The 11833-nt window shown below is 33.8% G+C and overlaps 1 non-coding gene across 1 annotated transcript; it reads left to right on the forward strand.

Annotated features, from left to right (window-relative positions):
* Positions 1–5763: 5763 nt before the first annotated feature.
* On the forward strand, positions 5764–11103 carry LOC18443269 ((-)-alpha-terpineol synthase). The gene is made up of 6 exons (XR_016049327.1): positions 5764–6301; positions 8590–8907; positions 9207–9955; positions 10130–10304; positions 10385–10633; positions 10722–11103. It is a non-coding gene; the product is annotated as a (-)-alpha-terpineol synthase (transcript).
* The last annotated feature ends 730 nt before the right edge of the window (positions 11104–11833 follow it).

Genomic DNA, 11833 nt, shown 5'->3' on the forward strand with positions numbered 1-11833 from the left:
TTCTTTTGAGGAAATAACCATCTAGTAACATTTTAATTTATGGGTGCGGTTTGTATAGAGTTGAGGCTCTAAATAATCAAATTAGAGCCTACTTTTAAATAGTATCGAGAAATATGGTTTTAATACTAGAAATTTTTGTGATAGCTTTAAATTATATTTTCATTTTTAGTTATAAAATTTAAAACTTAAAAAAAAGATCCAAAAATGCATTACAAGATGCACTATTTCTAAAACTTGAAATCCATTTTTTTTTCTCATCTCGAGATGATTAATTTGATGATTCTTTGGCATCAAAGCAACCTCTTCTGGTGAAAGTTCAGAGCCTAATCTCTATATAAACTTTTCCCTTTATTTATTTATTGACATATTTGGGAGCGGGGGCGGGGGCGGGGACCTACTCGTACCTCCCCGCATCAAATAAAATCAAAGTAATAAATGAAATTTGGATATTTGTATTTCATATGCTCTATTAATATGTAGGAGAGGAATAACTTAGGTTAATCAGTCTACTACATTCTCATTCTCTCCTTTCCACCATTGTCACATTTAATGCAATGGCTCTGCATTTTGCCTTGTTCTCTCGACCATTTACAGGGACAAGGTTGGTGCCATATCAATCAAAATCTTCAATTCATGTACGATGTGATTTGAACCCAGTAGCAGGCGAAACCGCTGCTGATCGACGGTCTGCAAATTATCTGCCTACTGTTTGGGATTATGATGTCATTCAATGAATAAGAAGTGATTATCAGGTAAATATAATGGTGATTATTCATGTCCTAATTCGTAATATCATTGATTTGCATTATCGGAAAATTCACAATAATTTTAGGAATCGAGCTTGAGCTTATGTGCTTAGCAGCAAGCATTTAGCAGTGCTATATCTCAAGCTTGGCTCCTATCATTGAAATACCAAAAAAAAAAATCACGATAATTTATTTTTTATAAATTAATTTAACCACTCGCTTTAATTAGGAGAATAGGATATGTAAACTTGAATTTTTAATGTCGATGGCAGTGTTTAAGAACTTGAATTGAATCAAATACTACCAAAACGAAGTGAACTCACTTAGCAAAACTGTAAACTCAGGGGAACACTCCCTAGCACTGCTCCCTTACTGAGCTGAGTTACTCGACCTTGCTCCTGTGGGGTGTTTATGTCATTTGATAATCATTGTTCGTCATTTCAAATACCAAACAAACTATTCAGTATTTTTAACCCTGAGCAAGAAGGGTTACTTCTGTGATTTTGTTGAGGCCGTTTTAGTTACAAAAAATACTGCTAAATTGTGGGTTTTCAAACACTGAACAGGAGCATCATGAGATTTTTTATTTTTTATTTAGGACGTAACTGATTAAAATAAAAATTTAACCCAAAACCCTCGAATGTACTTTGTGACCATTTGAACTGGCAATGATTTTGGAGTGGTTTGAGCCCCTTATGTTTTCCCAAAATAAATTTTCCGCGGGCTAAATATAGGGCACATAGTTTTAACAAACAACCAGCCCTCAAACCCAATTCATCTATACTTGAGACGATAGTTACTGAGGGCGTTCCTGCTTTGGAATCTCACTCCGGCGTTTCGGAGCGGGGATTTTGCTCGAAACCTGTTCTCATTTTTTTGGGATCTCGTTCCAATTTTTAGAATTCTCGATCCTATTCACAATGGAACTCGCTCCCTCTATTTCACGGATCTCGCTCCCATTCACAATGGATCTCGCTCCCTCTAAAGCATGGATCTCGATCCCATACACAACGGATTTCGCTCCCTCTATTTCACGGATCTCACTCGCATTGTCTCACGGAACACGTTCCGTAAAATTGTAAATGTGGTTCTTGAACAAATTAGATCCTTGCTCTTAGAATTTTAAGATCGCGATCCCAACGTTCTCAGAACTAGATCCTAACCTAACAAGGTTGTGACCTCGATCCTATAATCTATGGAACTAGCTCACAAGGAAAGTGGATCCCGATCCTGAAAGTATAAGGTTATCGATTTATGAAATCCCGGATTGGGACCCTTAGGAACTCGAACGTTAACTCCATGTATATTTATTTGTTCATTGTAGCTGATGATTCATACCTGCAATGGGCATTTAATTGTGCCTATAGTAATTCCAAAAAAAAAAAAGGCTTAATTTTGTATAGGGTGTGGTTTCAATGGAAAATAGATTGCACGTTGAGTTGTCAAGTGTGCCCGTGCCCATGATCCATCAAGGTCTACCCTAACTTACCAATCTTGAAATTTATTATTTCCAATTTCATATAACCTCGGGTGTGGTTTTTATAAGGTTGCAACTTTAAACAATCCAATTAAGATGGGCACCAAATTTTATCATGTCATGCAATTTTGGTATAAAAAATTCTTAGGATTATTTGAAAATCTATTTTCATATCTAATTAAATAGTTTTAAACTTCAAGAATGGTTAAAATCATATAAAACTATAAACATATGAAAAATTTTAAAATGGACGGTGTAGATAATATGTTGCAAGATGCACAATTTCTGGCACTCAAATTTTTTTATTTTTTTCATACACTCATACATCTTGATGTCAAGATGATAAATTAGGGACTTTTTCAACATTAAAACAAGCTTTTTCAATGGATTTTTTGGGTGCATCCTTAGTTCTACATTTTATGGTTGCAACCTTATATATCTTTAATTTTATAAAATACTATATAATTCCCAAATGAATTCCCAAATTTGGATATATATATATATATATGAAAAAATCTTCCCAACGCCTATAGGAAAAAATGAAAAGTGATTTTGCCTACCCTCATCACCATCCAAACTTCATCGCACCATCACAGTTGTCTGGTAGTGTTTCAATTTTCAATTTGTTTCTACAAATCCAAATTATTTGAAATTTGTAGTGTGTAGACATTCTAGTGAGGCGCACCTAATAAAAATATGAAAAAACTAATTCACAAAATATAAATTAACCAAAATACCCCCAAAACTTTACAGGGGTATTTTGGTCACTTTATATTTTTTGAATTATTTTTTTCATATTTTTATTAGGTGCGTCTCACTAAGATGTACTCACGCTCCAAATTTCAAATCATTCCAATTAGTAAAAAAAAATAAAAATTGAAATATTACCAGACAATTGTGACCATACGATGAAGTTTGGGTGCTAATGAAGGTAGACGAACTCACTGTTCATTTTCGCCTATAGGCGTTTTATAGTATTTTTCTATACATACATACATACATACATACATACATTCATACATACATACATACATACATACATACATACATACATACATACATATATATATATCTATAGGAAGATCATCGAATATGGGCCGATCTGACGATCGCGGGTGTTCGGTAGTGTTTTATTTTTTATTTTATTTTACTAATAGAAATGATCTGAAATTTGGAGCATGTATTCATAAAAAATAGATGAATCTATGAAAAATATTAAAACAATATTTTACATGAAATAATTTGATCAAAATACCCCCGATATATATAAATAAAGGTAATTATATATATATATATATATATATATATATATATATATATATATATATATATATATATATATATATATATATATATATATATATATATATATATATATATATATATATATATATATATATATATATTTAAAATAACCTTTATTTCTTTGACAATAATGTTTTTGAAAATTTGAATAAATTTATTTTACCATTTTATAACTTTCTAAAAGAAAATTCTTAAATAAAAATAACATTTAAATATAAAAATTAATATTTTTAGTAAAATTTTCACATTGTTATTTCTACCAAAAATAACAGTGATGCATTTCCCGAATTTAAGCCTAACAGTAACCATTTATGCTTAGGTTGTATCCAAATGGTACCCAAATCCTAGACAATATATTTCTATGTATACAAATGCCAGCTTAAAGATCATTTTCGTATCATGTATGCGAATTTGAAAAATACTAACATTAATCGTCCATAGCATTAGAAGACTTTGTTTCATACTAGATTAATAGGATTTAATTATTCCATGGACATCTAGGATTGGTTGTGCATGGATCTAGCTGCATGGGCCATTGATAGATAGAACAATGGTTTCTAAATTTAACCAAATTGAGATCACATTTATATGGGAACAGGCTGCCGTGCTTAGTTGGTGCACGAATCCATGTATAATGGAATGGGTTCTTCATACAAGTAGAGTTCTGCGATGGGGACGCGGACCACCATTATGCGAACGCGATCCTACAATGAATGGAGCTCGATCCTAGCCAAATAGGATCATGGTATTGTTTAGATGGGGGCGAGACTCAACATTAAATGGGATATCGTTCTTGTTGTTGACGAAGCGTGATCCTAATAGACATGGGAGCACGATCCCATGTTACATGTAACACCTTCCTGTCAAATAGGGATCTCGATCCCAATGTATCAAGATCTCGCTCCCTATTCAAACGGGATCTCACTCCCTAATCAAACGATATCTTGTTCCATAAATACATGGAACGCGTTCCCATTAAATAGGGATCTCGATCCCAATATATCGGGATCTCGCGATCTCGATCTGTAACTTCTACCATCAACGGAACTCGCTCCCCAAACTCCGAAGCTTCGGACAGCCATCGATTCGACGCTCCCACTCTCATAACAGAAACCGCTCCCATTCCCGCTCCCAGTAACTATGCTTAAGACGTTAAGATATATATGCTTGACTCAACTCCTTTTTTCTATGTTTTATTTTCCCTCTTAAGATCTAAAACTACTAATTATCTACTCAATCGTGAGAGACGCCCACAGTTAGCAAGTCTCCGATTACAACACAATATTTTTTGAAAAATCCTATCGTATTTTTAAATCCGTTAAAAACTCCAAGTTTTTCAAAATATCTTCAAGAAGTTGTGTTTTTCTAATGGAACCAATATAAATCCATACTTCTTTGTTCATAGGATGTTTTCAAAAAACCTCTTCCTGATAAGTTTATCTCTTCATTGATTTAAATTCTTTGGATTTTAGTTTAAATATAAGTATATTGAAAGTGGGAGCTTATTAATAATCTTGATTTAACAAAAATTTCCATAAAAATTTTCACCAATGTGTTCCCTTAAAAAAGTGCAATATATTCCATAGAAAATAGTGTATCAAAATAACCATATATCTCAAAAAAATAGTTAGATTTAGAGGAAAAATAACCTAATGAAAATTTTATTTTCTCAAAACATAGAGCGTAATTGTAAAGAGCAAGAGAGAGATCTAGTCACATATAAAGATATAAAGATACAGGTAGCTAGGAATTTAGGGTGTGGTTCGAATTTTTAGATTTGCTTAAGTATTTTGAAACTTTCTTTTTGCATATAGAAATTTGTTGAATTTGACAATATTTATTATTTTTTGTTTTATTTTATTGGCTTGCACAACATAGCATTTTGGATGAACTACTATTTTATATACTTCGATTTTTGTGTTTTAATTTCTTGCAATCCTACGTTGGGGGTCTTTTTGTTTTCTTCATTGATTAATATTTTTATACCTTGGGCTACCATTCTTGCAGTTTGTCAATGTAGTTCTTGTGATTAGGATTATGATTGTATTCAAATATCTAAATATTTCATAATTTTGAGTAATTTAGAAAAAAAAAAATACTAAAAGTAAAAAACAATGTTTGCCAAGTCAAAATTGTATGCTCGAATATCCAGATAAATGGTCAAAATCATTGCATTAGACAATTCAACTATTAGTTGATTTTTAGTCTCAACTAACAATCAAAGGAGGCCTTCTCTCTCCAGACCCCTTCTCTCTCTCCTCCCCTTCTCTCTCTTCATCCCTCCTATGTTTAACCCTAATCTCTCTCTAACTCATTGATCCTCAGTACTCTCACTTTGTACAAAGATCTCTCAACTTCCTTTCTCTGTCTACTGGCTTTATTCACCATCTTGTCTTTAATGGGGTCTCTTCCACCTGATTTGCAAACCCTATACCTCTCTGAGCCATGGATGGCGTTGATGCCATGAATTTGGAGGCAGTTCACTTGGATAATATTATTGAGTCGGAGGCAGTTATTATTGAGCAGGAGCTTCAAGCCTATGATGCCTCCAACCCAAAGAAGCCTCTTGTCATGGCCATCAAAGGCTGGATATATGACATTGCCATGTGAACAAAACAAAGCCTAGTGTTCATTGGGTTTTTCTTACAGAGGGCTTGATGAAATAGTGGAGAGAGAGAGATAAAGTCTTGTTTACATGTAAGGTGAGAAATGGAGAGATGGTATTGCTCAATTTACAATATCATGGAGAACTGTTTTGGTCAGCTACACTCAGGTGAGGCAGTGAATGGAAGCATTGGAATTCTTTGATTCTATGCTCTTTACTGTTCTTATCTAGTAAAAATATGAAATATAGGTAAATAGTTAAACAGACACAAAAGAATAAATATCAGAAAAATACATAATCCCAATAAATGAGATGCCACTAATGTCTTTATTCAAATTTTCAAACATCGAGATTTTTAAATTCTGTTTTGTCAAACATAGCAGACTGTGATTTGTACAAGGCTAGGGGCCCAAGCAATCAAAGTAAGGCGAATCTTCAAGTAGTGCTCAAAGATATCGTTTTAGCATAAAAAAACTTTTATGGTGGCCTGAAAATTTATTTTCACCTCTTTATAAAATTTAAATATTCAAAAATGTGTAAATCAAGTCGATCAATGAACAGTTGAAAATATTCAAAATGACCATTTAGATTATGCATTATAAAATGCACTATTTCCAAGACTAAGTCACTTTTTTTTTTTCGTCCATGTATCTTAAGGTAGAGATGATTGGATTTGAAGGTTTTTCACCATCAAAACTATTTTTTTTGGTGAATAATTGAGGTGTGCCTTAGTTTGATTTTTTAGAGCCTCAACTTTATATAAACTTTTTCCTTTAAGTTATTGTGATTACCGCTTACAAATGCAAAAACACATAATTTTTTTCCAAAAGATAAAATCTTTAAATTTTGGGGATTAAGAATTAAGTTTTTAATAAATTGAATAACCCTTAAAATGGGATAGATTCAAAATTATTTATTATAGAAAAAGATAGAAATGAAATTGGATTACGAAGTTACCTAGAACTTTAGCCCCCCCTCAAGAAGTATCCCACTCTAAAGACTCTCTCTATATGGTCTTAAACTTATTGAGTGCGTCAATGTCCTTATCCATAATAATGTGTTAATATATGTGGAATAGATACTATAGATAGGAGACCCTTTACTATGCTCTTGCGGGCGCATTTCTGCATATCTACTCCCTTGGGGAATACAATTCTTTGGGTGGATTTTTTTAATCTAAAATTTGGGGAACTACCTATGAATCATTGTAAGATTATTTTCAAAAGAGTTGAATTATAAGCTTTTCTCCCCCTTATAAATTGGTTCAGTCTTGACACTATTTTGTCTTGAAGTGCATAAAGAGTGAGATTGGAATTTTTTCTTTTTGGAGGTTAGTCTACCAGGTAGATAATGTGATATTCCCCAATGTGGGATCCTAAATTTCTCCTAGATTGGGTTTTATCCAAGGGAGTAAATAGATAGTATACTCCCTCGTAAGTATGAAATCTTTTGGCAATAGATAAACCATCTAATACAATAATGATTCTATAGCACCCTCCCACCCATGTGTGTAGGACCCCTAATTAAAGTTGGCACAAATATCTAAAAAAATCAAGTCTCACACCCATGTGATATTTTTCTAGAGATCCATGCCAATTTTAATGGTGATAATTTTGGGTACTACACACATGGGTGGGGGAGGGTCCTATAGGATCATTACTCATTAACATAAGGAAAAGGTTTCTATACTTCACCTATAGTATATAAGATCTATGTTTCGCTTACCATCCAGCCATCCAATTTTGATCAAGAGAGCCACCCATCATTTGATGTTAGATCAGATGTCTCAAAGTATTTTGTTTTTATTGTTTGTTATATAAATTTTATAAATATGAAATTTGGTACGTGTCATATTCTCATTGGGGTACACTTATAAAAAATATTAAAAATAATTTTTCTATAAAATATAATGACCAAAATACCCCTTGAATATTTTAGGGGTAGTTTGGTCATTTTATTTTATTGAAAATATTTCTTTTATATTTTTTACGAGTGCGAGTTTAATAGAGGATTGGACATCCAAAATTTGGTGTCAAAATAGTTTATAGAAAAAAACTTAAAAATAAAATAGTGTAAAGATCTGACAATGTGATCGGGAAAATCTTAGCCCTCCATTCAAAATGGAGGGTTGGATAAGGGGAAGTATAGAAGTTTTATGCTGTAAGGGAAGCATAGAAAGCTTGTCCTTAACATAAAGGCTATGTTGGGTTTCAAAATACCATACAAGAAATGTGTAAATATTCATTACATATCCTTTAATTTTTGTTATTTTGCAGATATTACTGGATATATCCACTACATATCAATTGCTTTTCAAATAATTCTTGTTACTCCAAATAATTTTCTTGATTTCAAATTCAATATACCACCCACTATGTTTGCTCCTCTGCTATATTGAAAACATTTTTGAACCATGAAAGTGAACACATGTGGCTAATAGTTGTTTCTTTATTCAGGAATTCTGTTCCCTTTTTTTGAATTGATGGAGTTAAGGATTTTCAAGCAGGGAGAGCAATATATTAACCGATCCAAGGTTCTAAAGCAACAACTCAAGGCACTTCTGGCAGAGAGAATAAATGAACCAGTTGCATTGTTTGAGCTGATAGACTCCATCCAACGATGGGGAGTGGTATATCACTTTGAAGAGGAGATCCAAGTGGCTCTAGACAACATTTACACCGGTGGAAATATCCAGCAGTCATGGAGTGATGATCTCTACACAGTCTCACTCGCATTTCGGCTACTCAGACAACATGGATATCATATGTCATTCGGTACATAGCAAAGACAATACTTTTATAAGTTTGTTACTTAGAACTCTGTTACATCCCTTTTGTTTGAAATTATAGTTTCCTTTGAAACTTGAAATGATTGAACAAGTAGAAGCTAGCTAGCAAACATTAAGAATTAATCCATTTAAGCCATGATTATAAGCAAGTGCATAGATATACTCCTGGAATAGAAGCGGATATAGGAAGCGTTGTTGATGGGATCTATCTATTTCTAAATATCCTCATAGTTCCTTCATTAAAAATCCATTATTTACCAAACTGAATGAAATGTGTGTCACCAGATGTATTTGGTGCATTCAAAGACGAAAAAGGGAGTTTCAAAGTAAGTTTGGTTGGAGATGTGAAGGGAATGTTGAGCTTGTATGAAGCTTCTCACTTGTGCTTACTTGGAGAACATATATTAGATGCAACTTGGGCTTTCAATAGTAGGAACCTCAAGAAGGCTTTAATGGATCAACTAGAGCCAAGTCTTGCTAAAAAAAGTACAACATTCCTTAGAGATTCCGTTGCATTGGAGAATGATCAGGCAAGAGGCTAAACATTACATGGGAGTCTATGAGCAAGAGGATCACATGGTCCCCATTTTGCTTGAATTTGCTACATTGGACTTCAACTCAGTACAATGCATACACCAAGAAGATCTTACACATATGTCAAAGTCATGGCTACTAATGACTTTTATCCATGTCTCATTGCTCAACATAACTCTTGTGCCTGTAACTATTTTTGTCTATGTAGGTGGTGGGCTGATTTGTAACTATTTTTGTCTATGTAGGTGGTGGGCAGATTTGAGGTTCGCAACTGACCTACCGTTCGTTAGAGACCGGCTAGTTGAAACTTTATGGTGGACGATAGGGCTTATTTTCGAGCCTGAATTCAGCATGACTAGGTTGGCCCTCGCCAAAATAAGCTGCCTAATTGCATCTATTGATGATGTTTATGGGTCAGAAGATGAATTGGAACTCTTCACCATGGCGGTTCAAAGGTATGAAAATATTTGGTTCTTCTTTCCTCCTTTAGCATCCAACTAGTAAGCAGCCCTGCAGAGGTGCAGAGATCAGAAGGTTACTGATTTTTTAGATATTTTAAGAAGGAAAACCTATTTGCCTGGCCTTAGCCTTGGATGGGTGACGAATGAAAATTTTTCCTTTCAATTTTCTTGCCCACCCCTATGAAGTTTTTGAAAGGGAAAATAGATTTGGAGCCCTAAAAATGCTATATGTTATTTGGCATTATACAACACAATTGTCGTATGTTATTTGGCATTATACAACACAATTGTCGTATGTTATTTGGCATTATACAACACAATTGACAAGAGATCTTACAACATTATGAAGGAAAAAGGATGGGATATCAAAAACTACCTTAAGAAGATGGTACTGTATCCTCCACTTGGTATGTTTATTTTACTCAAAGAGTTACACATAGTAAATCATGTGTTGACTGTGGATTTCAGTGGGCAGAACTATGTAATGCATTCCTGGTTGAGGCAAAGTGGTTCAAGATGGGTTATACACTGACCTTAGATGAGTATCTGAGTAATGGATGGATATCAGTATCAGGGCCACTAATCTTGGTCGATGCATATTTCCTTGTTGCACAAAATATTACAGAAGAGGCAATAAATTGCACACGCAATGACCCGAACCTCATTCGGTGGCCATCGTTGATTTTTAGACTTTGCAACGACTTGGCGACTTCTACGGTGAGGCTAGCAATTATCTTAAAAAGTTTTTATCATATGCTATTGAGCAACATTTGGGTGATATCATTTAATGGTGTGACTTATGCAGGATGAGATCCAAAGAGGAGATGCACCAACATCTATTCAATGCTACATGCATGAAACTGGGGCATCTGAGGAACTAGCTCGTAGTGACATGAAGGAGTTGATCAGGAATTGTTGGAAAAAGCTCAAGGGAGAGTGTCTTACTCCTTCCCTCTTTCCTAAACCATATACGAATATTGCAGTTAACCTTGCACGGATGGCCTATTGTATGTACCACAATGGAGATGGCTATGGAAATCCAGACCTTCAAACCACAGAACGTATCAAGGAGTTGCTCATTCAACCAATGTAAACTACTTAAGGATCTAATGCATTACTAGTTGGATATATATACATGGAAAAACTCAGTCTGTATGGAAAACTTAGTGGCACAATCCTTCACAACATAACTAAAGTTGACATGGAGGAAAAACCTTCTTTTTTTTTTTTTTTTTTTTTTTTTTTTTTTTTGGGTGAGTGTTAGATTTCTGAAAAGCATATGCCTGATAGAAAACATCGGGAAGGCATAGCGCCTTAGTCACATTGATTAAAAAATAACTAAACTAGAAAGGAGCAAAATATGGAATGGAGAGAGAGAACAGGGCATGGTACCAACATAATAGATGATTATACATGTCACTCGTAAAATGATGGGTCATGTATAGAAAAAAGAATAATAATTTGCTTAAATGATTATCAAAATTAAAACATGGCCCTCACTTACACGAGTAAATATAAATAATCTGCTTGATAAAAGGACTCGGACAGATAAACCCAAATTAGCATAACAAATAATCTGCTTGATAAAAGGACTCGGACAGATAAACCCAAATTAGCATAACAACTGGAAGAGTCAGTTGCTACCAAGATTTCTCTTGTAGATGGAACTTTTGTTCCTCCAAAGGAGCATATTGAAAACATCAACGAATCATGAAGAGAATTTGTAATAACCATTAATTATCATGAAGAGAATTTGTAATAACCATTAATTAATTGAGTGGTACAGTAAGGGTATATATAACATGATACAACAACAACTGAATAAGGATCTTTGACCGAGTAAATCAAGGATAAGATGTTACAACAAATATTTACAACAAGCCAAGATAAGTCAAAGATCTGTTAAGCACTCAATAA

This window comes from Amborella trichopoda, chromosome 2 (assembly GCF_054954075.1).
Source record: "Amborella trichopoda isolate Santa Cruz 75 chromosome 2, AtrichopodaSantaCruz75HAP2 v2.0, whole genome shotgun sequence".
Lineage (NCBI taxonomy): Eukaryota > Viridiplantae > Streptophyta > Magnoliopsida > Amborellales > Amborellaceae > Amborella > Amborella trichopoda.